Genomic DNA, 15,927 nt, shown 5'->3' with positions numbered 1-15,927 from the left:
CAAGACGACGCGAATGGTGGCCGCTTTCACCACCGGGCTAAATGTATGAGAACAATCCAGCCCGGGAACCTGACTGAATCCCTGAGCAACAAGCCGAGCTTTGTGTCGATCAATAGAGCCATCAGCAAGGTACTTGGTGCGAAATAGCCACCGACACCCAACAACATTAGTGTTGGGGGGACGTGGAACCAAAGACCAAGTGGCATTACGAGAAAGAGCATGCATTTCGGAGCGCATGGCGGCCACCCACTTAGGATCTCGAAGAGCATCATGATGAGTAGATGGATCAGTCGAGGCAAACAATGCAGAGTACAACCTGTGGTCCGATGTATGTGCCAAATCAGCCTGATGACGAGGCTTAAATATCCCTGCTTTTGCCCTAGTAATCATGGGGTGACCGGCGGGAGATGGATCAAGGGGCGTAGGGATCGAAACACTAGGTGCGGGGTTCGGTGATGCGGGTGGATCATCATCACTATCCGATCCAGCGGCCGAGCCAAGGGGCTCGGATGAGGCGTTGGAATCGGAGGGTATAGGGTCATCAGGTTCAGCAACCGGAGTGTCGGTTGCAGGAGTGGCCACCGGAGCGGGGCAAGGGCGGGGGTCAGCACAGACGCCACAGGAGAAGGGACGCGGTTGACAAGGAGATAAAGCAGGAGGCTTTGAACAGGCCCGGGAGACAGGCATAGGTTGTGAGGTATCTTCCAAAAATGAGTGTAAAGGCAAATCATCCAACGAGACCCGCGGAGCGGCACTGTCAAAGGGAAAACACATCTCGTCAAAACGAGCATGACGCGTAATGTAAACGCGAGCTGTGCATGGGTCAAGACAAAGATAGCCCTTGTATTGTGATAAGGAAATTGCATCGCTTTAGCAGCATGATTCATTTGCTTTAATTTACATTATCCTTGCCCGTATAAGTAATCAAAATAATAGTTAATCATTGCTATATAACTTTCTTCGTATATCTAACCATTATGTTTGTTTTTCATGCAATGGAATTGTTTTCAAGTGGGACCCAATTCATCTTATAATGCGTCAATGTTTTGCCAACTTTTATTTTACTTTGGTTAAAGAACAAAATCATGTGAGACTTAATGGTTGATATATAACCATCATATGGTCATGGACCCAAGTGCTACATATTGTTTATTAATTATATTTTGGATGATAGGTCATGAACAAAAGCAACTATCTTCGTTACCTCAATTTCACTCTCAAAATTCACATTTCCAAAATAATCAGCGGTGAAATTAGTTTCTCATTCATACAAACAAATTATAGTGAACTCAAAATTGCTCCTTGATCTGATTTCATACGAGTGGAAAAATTGTCTCGATTTAATTACAAATAATAATAATAAAAAAAACCTAGTGGTTAGTTGGTTGTAAGAATGTTGTATAGAAGTCATAACGCGCCTAACTGAGAAGCAATATCACTGAATGTATATTCACTGCATGGAATTGTGAGGCCGCCCATTTGATGAACATACCCAAATTCTTGCTCTGCCTGATCTAATAGTTCTTGAAATGCAGGTTGGCTTAACAACCATACAGGAACCACAAACCGCTTCTTCTCTTGCTCACCAACATAAATTGCTAAATAGCCTTTTGGGGTTTCCATAGATTTGGTTGTGCTGCTTCCGTTGGATAATGATCTTCTGAGAATTTGTTTTGCTTGAATGATCCGAGGAAAAAGGATGGCCATTTTTAAGGATGGTAGTTTCTGTTCACTTCAAAAGCCTGATTGAGGACGGATACTCTCACAGCATGCACGTCTTCTTGGTGAAAAGATGCCAAGGATTTCAGAGGAAGTTGTGGTTGTGTGATTCATATCGAATGGTTTTTTATATACAGAGATTCAAGGAGATCTTGATTGAGGATGGTGACATATGGTGGAAGAAAAGGCAAACTCACATGGCTTTGTCTTCCAATCTGTAAGACAGATCCAATATCTAATTCACCTATTAATGATAGGGCCACATATGTTTCAAGAAAACCCCAAAGCCCTTAGCCACAATTTCGTGTTTGCTAGGAGTCATTACCACATTCCTCTTAATATTACATGGGACCATGACACTTCTGCTGTTTTTCATACCCACGTTAATTCAGAATATATACTGGTGATACAAGTTATATTCTTTTTTAATTCTTTTTCTATACACAAGTACATGATTAATACATATTTTTGCCTGTGACTTTGTGGTTGTGCTATTCAAGATCATAATCTATAAAAGTTAAAAGACACAGCACATGATCTTGACTTCCTGTTGCAATATCCCCATCTGACATTTAAATTCCTTTTTGTTAATTATTTTACATTTCATTCTGGAATAAACCTTTATATATAGAATATGATTGGCAAAGCACCGGCATAATTTCCTCTCAAACTCGTCGTGAAAATCTCTCGGAATATTCTTAAATTGTTTTGTTCCTCTGTGATAACCCTTCAGAAAAATGGTTATTCGAATACGTCGGATCTTTCAAGCTAGACAAATACTCCAACGGTCATTGCTAAATGGGATCCTCACAACAGCAGTGGATCTACCAAAAGGGTATTTTGCAGTTTATGTTGGAGAGCAAGAACAGAAGCGTTTTGTGATTCCAGTGTCATTGTTAAGCCACTATTCATTTCAGGACTTATTTCGTAGACAGGGGAAGAGTTTGGATATGACCATCCAATGGGCGGCCTAACAATTCCATGTAGTGAGCAGAAATTCATTGATCTTGCAAGTTGCCTGGGAGCATTTTGAAGTCATGTTACATCATTCTATTTGTTAACACATTTTTTTAAACCACGGATCCCAGACCGTTTTGCAACATGCGAGACCGAGTCACTTGTACCGATTGTATAAAATGAGAATTTTGACTTGTTTGGAATACCATGTATATTATTTGACCATATAAGCTTGTACTTATAGGAGATAGAGCTACCATCTTTGTTAACTATGTTTGCTTGATGCAGTTTTATAAAAAAGGCCAAGATATAACGTTAAATACAATAATCTCCATTACACTCCCAAAATAATTCAAATTTCTAAAACAGTCGACAATAAAATTTGTTTATCACTTTTACATTGAACAACTTACAGTGAAATAAAAATTGTTCCTTGGTCCTATTTTATACAATTAAGAAAATTGTCGATATTTTTGGACTTAATTTCACACATACATTCTCTGATATTAACATTATAAAAAAATAAAAAAATAAAAAATAAAAAGAAAAGCTATGTAGATACACTGTGAGAGGGTAAAAGATCATCTAATGATGCTCAACAAAAAGAGATTGAAATATTTGCTACTTCATACCTAACATCTTATGTCTTTGTTTCTATTCTCTAATATTTAAGGAATTTTTAATTTTTGAGTATGTAATGATTTTGCTTGTTTACGTATTAGTCTGATAGTGTTTTAAGTAAGTTATTGAAATTTGAAGTTTTTATGTTGTTAATTACAAACAGCTTTAAATTCTTAAAACCGCATATTTAAAGAACCAAATCCACATGGCAAAAAACAACACAAAAAAAATAACATAAAGAAAAATGCACCAAATCCAGATAGTCAAATACCAAACTACAAACTGCATTAAAAAAAACCACATAACCACAATATTCGGTTCAAAAAATGAAATAATTGTTGTTGCGGTTTGCGATTTGGATAGGTCCATAATTGCACTGAACCGCACTGTCCTTACCCTTATCTGTAGGTGATACCTTTCTATCTACTAGTGGTAGGTTTGCTCATTTGTAAAACACATTTTTGTTAACTATATTTGTGTGGTTCTTTTTCGTATTCGTGTTTGTAGAGGCAAGCAACAAAGTAGAGTGTGTTTCTCTGTTGGAGGGGTATATTACTCATCGATTTCGTCGTAGCAGTATACGTGGATAATTTGAAGGAGTCCATAGAGGGGTTCCAATTAGCAAGCGTGGAAGTTGAATGGGCTCAGGATCTTGTGAGGTTTTCTAATGAGGATATCATGGATGGGATTCGAGAATTCGAGCTTTAATATGTCATCAAGGAGGAACACTTTACTGATGTAGTTTTAGATGATTAACATAGTCAAGTTTCATTATGTCGAGAAGAAGCAACTTTCTAATCATTTGGCTTCTATTGAAATGGATTTGGATTGGCTTTTTTATATTAGTTTCTAAACCATGTGCTAGATTTCCCTAGATTTTATCAGTTGCTCGACTATTTCCAGGCATCATGTGTTCAGCACAGTATTCGTTTATATAGAGATATTTTTCGTCTGAAGCATGAATTGCATCCCCGTATTGTCGTCGCAACATCTTGTTTGCAACATCAAAATGTGATGATTGTTGGGCTTGATGACCTAGCTTCTACGATATATGTCTTTCATTATGGAGCAATGGTCGTAGGCTTTCACAAGCTTAGGTTGTTGATGCGTGGTATTGTTGAAGAGATCGGGTAACATCCCAAATTTTATAATACACTTCAAGACCTAGCTTCTACGAATTATGTCTGTGAACATGGAGTGAATGCCATAGCTTACACTAACATGGAGTGAATGCCAAAGCTTACACTAACTAAGGTCGCGGACGGGTGGTATTTTTGAAGACACCGGGCAACATCCCAAATTTTATATCATACAACACGCAATCAAGTATATAAGAATTTTAAGGCGTATTGTTGGGCAAAACTAAAAATTAGTGACTCGAAGTTTATTAAATGGAAACTAATTGAAAAATGAAGTAAATTAATTGTTCATTAATTTAAAATGATATGTATGTTGAATAATAAGGTGATAATGTAGAAGGGTATTTTGAAATATTTCTATTTTAAAAATATAGGGAAATATATGTTACTTATTGTTTTTGGGTCATTTTGAAAATAAATACAAGATAAAGGGCTTAATGTAAACATAGGTTAAATGATGGGATCAAAAGTTGGAACTGGGGAGCACCTTATTTCCTTTTCTTGTGAGCGTCGATTGAATGTTAAGAAAAGAAAAGAAAACGTTGGATTCCTTGTATGTACGTGGTTATGTCTAAAATCTGGAAAGATGGGGAGACCTTCAAGATCTCTTTGTTTTCTGCTAAGTGTGAACCGAACCAGAAAAAGGAGAAGAAGAATCGGAGCACATAAATCACATAAGGGGTTCATGATTTTTCTCACATTCGGTAACCCAAAATTCCTATTGTCCTTCAATTTGACAGATTGTTGAGCTAATAACCAAACTGTAGTAAGTTGAACTTTCAAAATTATTGAAATAAATTTTGAATTTGGATTTGGACTCATGATTTTGGATTTGTGATAAGCATAGAAACATGATTGCATGGAAAAAAAAAACTTTAATATCTTGAATGGGACAGATTTGAGCTTTCCTAAACTTTATTCAAATTGGAGGAGTTTGTTGGCTAAGCTAGTAACAACATATGCTTACACATAAATGAAGAACCAAAATCAAATATCAATGTTTTTTTTTCATAGTCCTGTATTCAAAATGCATAATCATGATTAAACATAATACTTCTTCAGATGTTCTATGGTTCTCAGTTAATGTTGTATGTGAGTCAATGTGAAAACTCGATGCCCACAATGACACCAGTAACTCAATATATATAGGAAAGAATTACATTTACAACCCCTTAACTTAATAAATACTTATATAGTTTTCACAAAGTTTTACATAAGTCTAATATCCCCCCTCAAGCGAAACTGGTGGAGGTCCGAGACGGAGCATGTGGCGAAATTGCTCGAATTTGTGTCGAGGGAGACTCTTCGTGAAGATGTCCGCAACCTGAAGCTTGGTCGGCACAAACATGGTGAGGAGTTTTCCCGATGTAACGAGTTCGCGAACAAAATGATAATCCAGATCAATATGCTTGGCGCGCTTATGAGAAACTGGGTTCTGAGTGAGAAACGGAGCACTCTGATTATCACACAGAATGGTTGGACGACCAGTTAGCATGGCATGAAGCTCACGTAGCAAATGAGTGATCCAAATTAGTTCAGCAGCAGTGTTGGCCATGGCTCGATATTCAGACTCACAGCTGGAGCGAGAGACCGTCGGTTGCTTTTTTGGCGCTCCAGGACACAAGATTACCCCCCAGGAAGATCGAGTACCCATACGTGGATCGACGAGTGTCGAGGCCCAATCAGCATCAGAATACCTCACCAGGTTTGTGAGCTTGGGCCTGGAAAACGTGAGTCCAAAGGACAGAGTGCCTTTGACGTATCGAATAAGACGTTTGACGGCCTGGTAGTGAAGAACCGTTGGAGCTTGCAAGAACTGACTGACTTGATTAACTGCATATGAGATATCCGGTCGAGTGATGGTCAAATATTGAAGCGCCCCAACAAGAGACCGGTAATGAGTAGGATCCGCATATAGCGCTCCAGAAGCAACAAATGAGGTGTTGGCCGCAAGGGGCGTTGAAACCGGCTTGGAATCAAGAAGTCCAGCACGGTCAACAATGGAGTGAGCATATTTGGATTGACTGAGAAAAAGCCCAGAGGGGAGATGCTTGGCCTCAAGACCGAGGAAGTAGTTGAGTTGCCCCAAATCCTTGATCTTGAATTCTGCGTGGAGCTTGTGAATAAACGAACGTATGAGCGATGAATCGGAGCCAGTGAGAATGAGATCATCAACGTAAACAAGCAGGTACATGACACAGGCACCCCGTTTGAAAATAAACAATGAGGGATCAGCGCGACCACAAACAAATCCATTCGTCACAAGAAAATAACTTAGCCGATGAAACCACGCCCGAGGGGCCTGTTTGAGACCATAGATGGCCTTATGGAGTTTGCAAACGTGGTCGGGGTAGCGAGGATCAATAAAACCAGGCGGTTGCTTCATATAAACAATGTCTGTAAGATTGCCATGTAGGAAAGCATTATTGACATCTAACTGATGTAGCTTCCATTGATTAATAACCGCAAGAGTCAAGACGACGCGAATGGTGGCCGCTTTCACCACCGGGCTAAATGTATGAGAACAATCCAGCCCGGGAACCTGACTGAATCCCTGAGCAACAAGCCGATCTTTGTGTCGATCAATAGAGCCATCAGCAAGGTACTTGGTGCGAAATAGCCACCGACACCCAACAACATTAGTGTTGGGGGGACGTGGAACCAAAGACCAAGTGGCATTACGAGAAAGAGCATGCATTTCGAAGCGCATGGCGGCCACCCACTTAGGATCTCGAAGAGCATCATGATGAGTAGATGGATCAGTCGAGGCAAACAATGCAGAGTACAACCTGTGGTCCGATGTATGTGCCAAATCAGCCTGATGACGAGGCTTAAATATCCCTGCTTTTGCCCTAGTAATCATGGGGTGACCGGCGGGAGATGGATCAAGGGGCGTAGGGATCGAAACACTAGGTGCGGGGTTCGGTGATGCGGGTGGATCATCATCACTATCCGATCCAGCGGCCGAGCCAAGGGGCTCGGATGAGGCGTTGGAATCGGAGGGTATAGGGTCATCAGGTTCAGCAACCGGAGTGTCGGTTGCAGGAGTGGCCACCGGAGCGGGGCAAGGGCGGGGGTCAGCACAGACGCCACAGGAGAAGGGACGCGGTTGACAAGGAGATAAAGCAGGAGGCTTTGAACAGGCCCGGGAGACAGGCATAGGTTGTGAGGTATCTTCCAAAAATGAGTGTAAAGGCAAATCATCCAACGAGACCCGCGGAGCGGCACTGTCAAAGGGAAAACACATCTCGTCAAAACGAGCATGACGCGTAATGTAAACGCGAGCTGTGCATGGGTCAAGACAAAGATAGCCCTTGTATTGTGATAAGGAAATTGCATCGCTTTAGCAGCATGATTCATTTGCTTTAATTTACATTATCCTTGCCCGTATAAGTAATCAAAATAATAGTTAATCATTGCTATATAACTTTCTTCGTATATCTAACCATTATGTTTGTTTTTCATGCAATGGAATTGTTTTCAAGTGGGACCCAATTCATCTTATAATGCGTCAATGTTTTGCCAACTTTTATTTTACTTTGGTTAAAGAACAAAATCATGTGAGACTTAATGGTTGATATATAACCATCATATGGTCATGGACCCAAGTGCTACATATTGTTTATTAATTATATTTTGGATGATAGGTCATGAACAAAAGCAACTATCTTCGTTACCTCAATTTCACTCTCAAAATTCACATTTCCAAAATAATCAGCGGTGAAATTAGTTTCTCATTCATACAAACAAATTATAGTGAACTCAAAATTGCTCCTTGATCTGATTTCATACGAGTGGAAAAATTGTCTCGATTTAATTACAAATAATAATAATAAAAAAAACCTAGTGGTTAGTTGGTTGTAAGAATGTTGTATAGAAGTCATAACGCGCCTAACTGAGAAGCAATATCACTGAATGTATATTCACTGCATGGAATTGTGAGGCCGCCCATTTGATGAACATACCCAAATTCTTGCTCTGCCTGATCTAATAGTTCTTGAAATGCAGGTTGGCTTAACAACCATACAGGAACCACAAACCGCTTCTTCTCTTGCTCACCAACATAAATTGCTAAATAGCCTTTTGGGGTTTCCATAGATTTGGTTGTGCTGCTTCCGTTGGATAATGATCTTCTGAGAATTTGTTTTGCTTGAATGATCCGAGGAAAAAGGATGGCCATTTTTAAGGATGGTAGTTTCTGTTCACTTCAAAAGCCTGATTGAGGACGGATACTCTCACAGCATGCACGTCTTCTTGGTGAAAAGATGCCAAGGATTTCAGAGGAAGTTGTGGTTGTGTGATTCATATCGAATGGTTTTTTATATACAGAGATTCAAGGAGATCTTGATTGAGGATGGTGACATATGGTGGAAGAAAAGGCAAACTCACATGGCTTTGTCTTCCAATCTGTAAGACAGATCCAATATCTAATTCACCTATTAATGATAGGGCCACATATGTTTCAAGAAAACCCCAAAGCCCTTAGCCACAATTTCGTGTTTGCTAGGAGTCATTACCACATTCCTCTTAATATTACATGGGACCATGACACTTCTGCTGTTTTTCATACCCACGTTAATTCAGAATATATACTGGTGATACAAGTTATATTCTTTTTTAATTCTTTTTCTATACACAAGTACATGATTAATACATATTTTTGCCTGTGACTTTGTGGTTGTGCTATTCAAGATCATAATCTATAAAAGTTAAAAGACACAGCACATGATCTTGACTTCCTGTTGCAATATCCCCATCTGACATTTAAATTCCTTTTTGTTAATTATTTTACATTTCATTCTGGAATAAACCTTTATATATAGAATATGATTGGCAAAGCACCGGCATAATTTCCTCTCAAACTCGTCGTGAAAATCTCTCGGAATATTCTTAAATTGTTTTGTTCCTCTGTGATAACCCTTCAGAAAAATGGTTATTCGAATACGTCGGATCTTTCAAGCTAGACAAATACTCCAACGGTCATTGCTAAATGGGATCCTCACAACAGCAGTGGATCTACCAAAAGGGTATTTTGCAGTTTATGTTGGAGAGCAAGAACAGAAGCGTTTTGTGATTCCAGTGTCATTGTTAAGCCACTATTCATTTCAGGACTTATTTCGTAGACAGGGGAAGAGTTTGGATATGACCATCCAATGGGCGGCCTAACAATTCCATGTAGTGAGCAGAAATTCATTGATCTTGCAAGTTGCCTGGGAGCATTTTGAAGTCATGTTACATCATTCTATTTGTTAACACATTTTTTTAAACCACGGATCCCAGACCGTTTTGCAACATGCGAGACCGAGTCACTTGTACCGATTGTATAAAATGAGAATTTTGACTTGTTTGGAATACCATGTATATTATTTGACCATATAAGCTTGTACTTATAGGAGATAGAGCTACCATCTTTGTTAACTATGTTTGCTTGATGCAGTTTTATAAAAAAGGCCAAGATATAACGTTAAATACAATAATCTCCATTACACTCCCAAAATAATTCAAATTTCTAAAACAGTCGACAATAAAATTTGTTTATCACTTTTACATTGAACAACTTACAGTGAAATAAAAATTGTTCCTTGGTCCTATTTTATACAATTAAGAAAATTGTCGATATTTTTGGACTTAATTTCACACATACATTCTCTGATATTAACATTATAAAAAAATAAAAAAATAAAAAATAAAAAGAAAAGCTATGTAGATACACTGTGAGAGGGTAAAAGATCATCTAATGATGCTCAACAAAAAGAGATTGAAATATTTGCTACTTCATACCTAACATCTTATGTCTTTGTTTCTATTCTCTAATATTTAAGGAATTTTTAATTTTTGAGTATGTAATGATTTTGCTTGTTTACGTATTAGTCTGATAGTGTTTTAAGTAAGTTATTGAAATTTGAAGTTTTTATGTTGTTAATTACAAACAGCTTTAAATTCTTAAAACCGCATATTTAAAGAACCAAATCCACATGGCAAAAAACAACACAAAAAAAATAACATAAAGAAAAATGCACCAAATCCAGATAGTCAAATACCAAACTACAAACTGCATTAAAAAAAACCACATAACCACAATATTCGGTTCAAAAAATGAAATAATTGTTGTTGCGGTTTGCGATTTGGATAGGTCCATAATTGCACTGAACCGCACTGTCCTTACCCTTATCTGTAGGTGATACCTTTCTATCTACTAGTGGTAGGTTTGCTCATTTGTAAAACACATTTTTGTTAACTATATTTGTGTGGTTCTTTTTCGTATTCGTGTTTGTAGAGGCAAGCAACAAAGTAGAGTGTGTTTCTCTGTTGGAGGGGTATATTACTCATCGATTTCGTCGTAGCAGTATACGTGGATAATTTGAAGGAGTCCATAGAGGGGTTCCAATTAGCAAGCGTGGAAGTTGAATGGGCTCAGGATCTTGTGAGGTTTTCTAATGAGGATATCATGGATGGGATTCGAGAATTCGAGCTTTAATATGTCATCAAGGAGGAACACTTTACTGATGTAGTTTTAGATGATTAACATAGTCAAGTTTCATTATGTCGAGAAGAAGCAACTTTCTAATCATTTGGCTTCTATTGAAATGGATTTGGATTGGCTTTTTTATATTAGTTTCTAAACCATGTGCTAGATTTCCCTAGATTTTATCAGTTGCTCGACTATTTCCAGGCATCATGTGTTCAGCACAGTATTCGTTTATATAGAGATATTTTTCGTCTGAAGCATGAATTGCATCCCCGTATTGTCGTCGCAACATCTTGTTTGCAACATCAAAATGTGATGATTGTTGGGCTTGATGACCTAGCTTCTACGATATATGTCTTTCATTATGGAGCAATGGTCGTAGGCTTTCACAAGCTTAGGTTGTTGATGCGTGGTATTGTTGAAGAGATCGGGTAACATCCCAAATTTTATAATACACTTCAAGACCTAGCTTCTACGAATTATGTCTGTGAACATGGAGTGAATGCCATAGCTTACACTAACATGGAGTGAATGCCAAAGCTTACACTAACTAAGGTCGCGGACGGGTGGTATTTTTGAAGACACCGGGCAACATCCCAAATTTTATATCATACAACACGCAATCAAGTATATAAGAATTTTAAGGCGTATTGTTGGGCAAAACTAAAAATTAGTGACTCGAAGTTTATTAAATGGAAACTAATTGAAAAATGAAGTAAATTAATTGTTCATTAATTTAAAATGATATGTATGTTGAATAATAAGGTGATAATGTAGAAGGGTATTTTGAAATATTTCTATTTTAAAAATATAGGGAAATATATGTTACTTATTGTTTTTGGGTCATTTTGAAAATAAATACAAGATAAAGGGCTTAATGTAAACATAGGTTAAATGATGGGATCAAAAGTTGGAACTGGGGAGCACCTTATTTCCTTTTCTTGTGAGCGTCGATTGAATGTTAAGAAAAGAAAAGAAAACGTTGGATTCCTTGTATGTACGTGGTTATGTCTAAAATCTGGAAAGATGGGGAGACCTTCAAGATCTCTTTGTTTTCTGCTAAGTGTGAACCGAACCAGAAAAAGGAGAAGAAGAATCGGAGCACATAAATCACATAAGGGGTTCATGATTTTTCTCACATTCGGTAACCCAAAATTCCTATTGTCCTTCAATTTGACAGATTGTTGAGCTAATAACCAAACTGTAGTAAGTTGAACTTTCAAAATTATTGAAATAAATTTTGAATTTGGATTTGGACTCATGATTTTGGATTTGTGATAAGCATAGAAACATGATTGCATGGAAAAAAAAAACTTTAATATCTTGAATGGGACAGATTTGAGCTTTCCTAAACTTTATTCAAATTGGAGGAGTTTGTTGGCTAAGCTAGTAACAACATATGCTTACACATAAATGAAGAACCAAAATCAAATATCAATGTTTTTTTTTCATAGTCCTGTATTCAAAATGCATAATCATGATTAAACATAATACTTCTTCAGATGTTCTATGGTTCTCAGTTAATGTTGTATGTGAGTCAATGTGAAAACTCGATGCCCACAATGACACCAGTAACTCAATATATATAGGAAAGAATTACATTTACAACCCCTTAACTTAATAAATACTTATATAGTTTTCACAAAGTTTTACATAAGTCTAATATCCCCCCTCAAGCGAAACTGGTGGAGGTCCGAGACGGAGCATGTGGCGAAATTGCTCGAATTTGTGTCGAGGGAGACTCTTCGTGAAGATGTCCGCAACCTGAAGCTTGGTCGGCACAAACATGGTGAGGAGTTTTCCCGATGTAACGAGTTCGCGAACAAAATGATAATCCAGATCAATATGCTTGGCGCGCTTATGAGAAACTGGGTTCTGAGTGAGAAACGGAGCACTCTGATTATCACACAGAATGGTTGGACGACCAGTTAGCATGGCATGAAGCTCACGTAGCAAATGAGTGATCCAAATTAGTTCAGCAGCAGTGTTGGCCATGGCTCGATATTCAGACTCACAGCTGGAGCGAGAGACCGTCGGTTGCTTTTTTGGCGCTCCAGGACACAAGATTACCCCCCAGGAAGATCGAGTACCCATACGTGGATCGACGAGTGTCGAGGCCCAATCAGCATCAGAATACCTCACCAGGTTTGTGAGCTTGGGCCTGGAAAACGTGAGTCCAAAGGACAGAGTGCCTTTGACGTATCGAATAAGACGTTTGACGGCCTGGTAGTGAAGAACCGTTGGAGCTTGCAAGAACTGACTGACTTGATTAACTGCATATGAGATATCCGGTCGAGTGATGGTCAAATATTGAAGCGCCCCAACAAGAGACCGGTAATGAGTAGGATCCGCATATAGCGCTCCAGAAGCAACAAATGAGGTGTTGGCCGCAAGGGGCGTTGAAACCGGCTTGGAATCAAGAAGTCCAGCACGGTCAACAATGGAGTGAGCATATTTGGATTGACTGAGAAAAAGCCCAGAGGGGAGATGCTTGGCCTCAAGACCGAGGAAGTAGTTGAGTTGCCCCAAATCCTTGATCTTGAATTCTGCGTGGAGCTTGTGAATAAACGAACGTATGAGCGATGAATCGGAGCCAGTGAGAATGAGATCATCAACGTAAACAAGCAGGTACATGACACAGGCACCCCGTTTGAAAATAAACAATGAGGGATCAGCGCGACCACAAACAAATCCATTCGTCACAAGAAAATAACTTAGCCGATGAAACCACGCCCGAGGGGCCTGTTTGAGACCATAGATGGCCTTATGGAGTTTGCAAACGTGGTCGGGGTAGCGAGGATCAATAAAACCAGGCGGTTGCTTCATATAAACAATGTCTGTAAGATTGCCATGTAGGAAAGCATTATTGACATCTAACTGATGTAGCTTCCATTGATTAATAACCGCAAGAGTCAAGACGACGCGAATGGTGGCCGCTTTCACCACCGGGCTAAATGTATGAGAACAATCCAGCCCGGGAACCTGACTGAATCCCTGAGCAACAAGCCGAGCTTTGTGTCGATCAATAGAGCCATCAGCAAGGTACTTGGTGCGAAATAGCCACCGACACCCAACAACATTAGTGTTGGGGGGACGTGGAACCAAAGACCAAGTGGCATTACGAGAAAGAGCATGCATTTCGGAGCGCATGGCGGCCACCCACTTAGGATCTCGAAGAGCATCATGATGAGTAGATGGATCAGTCGAGGCAAACAATGCAGAGTACAACCTGTGGTCCGATGTATGTGCCAAATCAGCCTGATGACGAGGCTTAAATATCCCTGCTTTTGCCCTAGTAATCATGGGGTGACCGGCGGGAGATGGATCAAGGGGCGTAGGGATCGAAACACTAGGTGCGGGGTTCGGTGATGCGGGTGGATCATCATCACTATCCGATCCAGCGGCCGAGCCAAGGGGCTCGGATGAGGCGTTGGAATCGGAGGGTATAGGGTCATCAGGTTCAGCAACCGGAGTGTCGGTTGCAGGAGTGGCCACCGGAGCGGGGCAAGGGCGGGGGTCAGCACAGACGCCACAGGAGAAGGGACGCGGTTGACAAGGAGATAAAGCAGGAGGCTTTGAACAGGCCCGGGAGACAGGCATAGGTTGTGAGGTATCTTCCAAAAATGAGTGTAAAGGCAAATCATCCAACGAGACCCGCGGAGCGGCACTGTCAAAGGGAAAACACATCTCGTCAAAACGAGCATGACGCGTAATGTAAACGCGAGCTGTGCATGGGTCAAGACAAAGATAGCCCTTGTATTGTGATAAGGAAATTGCATCGCTTTAGCAGCATGATTCATTTGCTTTAATTTACATTATCCTTGCCCGTATAAGTAATCAAAATAATAGTTAATCATTGCTATATAACTTTCTTCGTATATCTAACCATTATGTTTGTTTTTCATGCAATGGAATTGTTTTCAAGTGGGACCCAATTCATCTTATAATGCGTCAATGTTTTGCCAACTTTTATTTTACTTTGGTTAAAGAACAAAATCATGTGAGACTTAATGGTTGATATATAACCATCATATGGTCATGGACCCAAGTGCTACATATTGTTTATTAATTATATTTTGGATGATAGGTCATGAACAAAAGCAACTATCTTCGTTACCTCAATTTCACTCTCAAAATTCACATTTCCAAAATAATCAGCGGTGAAATTAGTTTCTCATTCATACAAACAAATTATAGTGAACTCAAAATTGCTCCTTGATCTGATTTCATACGAGTGGAAAAATTGTCTCGATTTAATTACAAATAATAATAATAAAAAAAACCTAGTGGTTAGTTGGTTGTAAGAATGTTGTATAGAAGTCATAACGCGCCTAACTGAGAAGCAATATCACTGAATGTATATTCACTGCATGGAATTGTGAGGCCGCCCATTTGATGAACATACCCAAATTCTTGCTCTGCCTGATCTAATAGTTCTTGAAATGCAGGTTGGCTTAACAACCATACAGGAACCACAAACCGCTTCTTCTCTTGCTCACCAACATAAATTGCTAAATAGCCTTTTGGGGTTTCCATAGATTTGGTTGTGCTGCTTCCGTTGGATAATGATCTTCTGAGAATTTGTTTTGCTTGAATGATCCGAGGAAAAAGGATGGCCATTTTTAAGGATGGTAGTTTCTGTTCACTTCAAAAGCCTGATTGAGGACGGATACTCTCACAGCATGCACGTCTTCTTGGTGAAAAGATGCCAAGGATTTCAGAGGAAGTTGTGGTTGTGTGATTCATATCGAATGGTTTTTTATATACAGAGATTCAAGGAGATCTTGATTGAGGATGGTGACATATGGTGGAAGAAAAGGCAAACTCACATGGCTTTGTCTTCCAATCTGTAAGACAGATCCAATATCTAATTCACCTATTAATGATAGGGCCACATATGTTTCAAGAAAACCCCAAAGCCCTTAGCCACAATTTCGTGTTTGCTAGGAGTCATTACCACATTCCTCTTAATATTACATGGGACCATGACACTTCTGCTGTTTTTCATACCCACGTTAATTC

General features: G+C 39.3%; 2 pseudogenes; both read left to right on the top strand.

The window, feature by feature from the left end:
* The first annotated feature begins 2,456 nt into the window (after positions 1 to 2,456).
* On the top strand, positions 2,457 to 2,752 carry LOC145049869 (auxin-induced protein X15-like; annotated as a pseudogene).
* Positions 2,753 to 9,365: 6,613 nt separating this feature from the next.
* LOC145049867 (auxin-induced protein X15-like) lies at positions 9,366 to 9,661 on the top strand (annotated as a pseudogene).
* The last annotated feature ends 6,266 nt before the right edge of the window (positions 9,662 to 15,927 follow it).

The sequence above is a fragment of the Lactuca serriola genome, chromosome 5 (assembly GCF_051521515.1).
Source record: "Lactuca serriola cultivar US96UC23 chromosome 5, Lser_US96UC23_V15, whole genome shotgun sequence".
NCBI lineage: Eukaryota > Viridiplantae > Streptophyta > Magnoliopsida > Asterales > Asteraceae > Lactuca > Lactuca serriola.
Note: the sequence above shows the minus strand (reverse complement) of the source record. Positions and strands in the feature narration are given on the sequence as shown.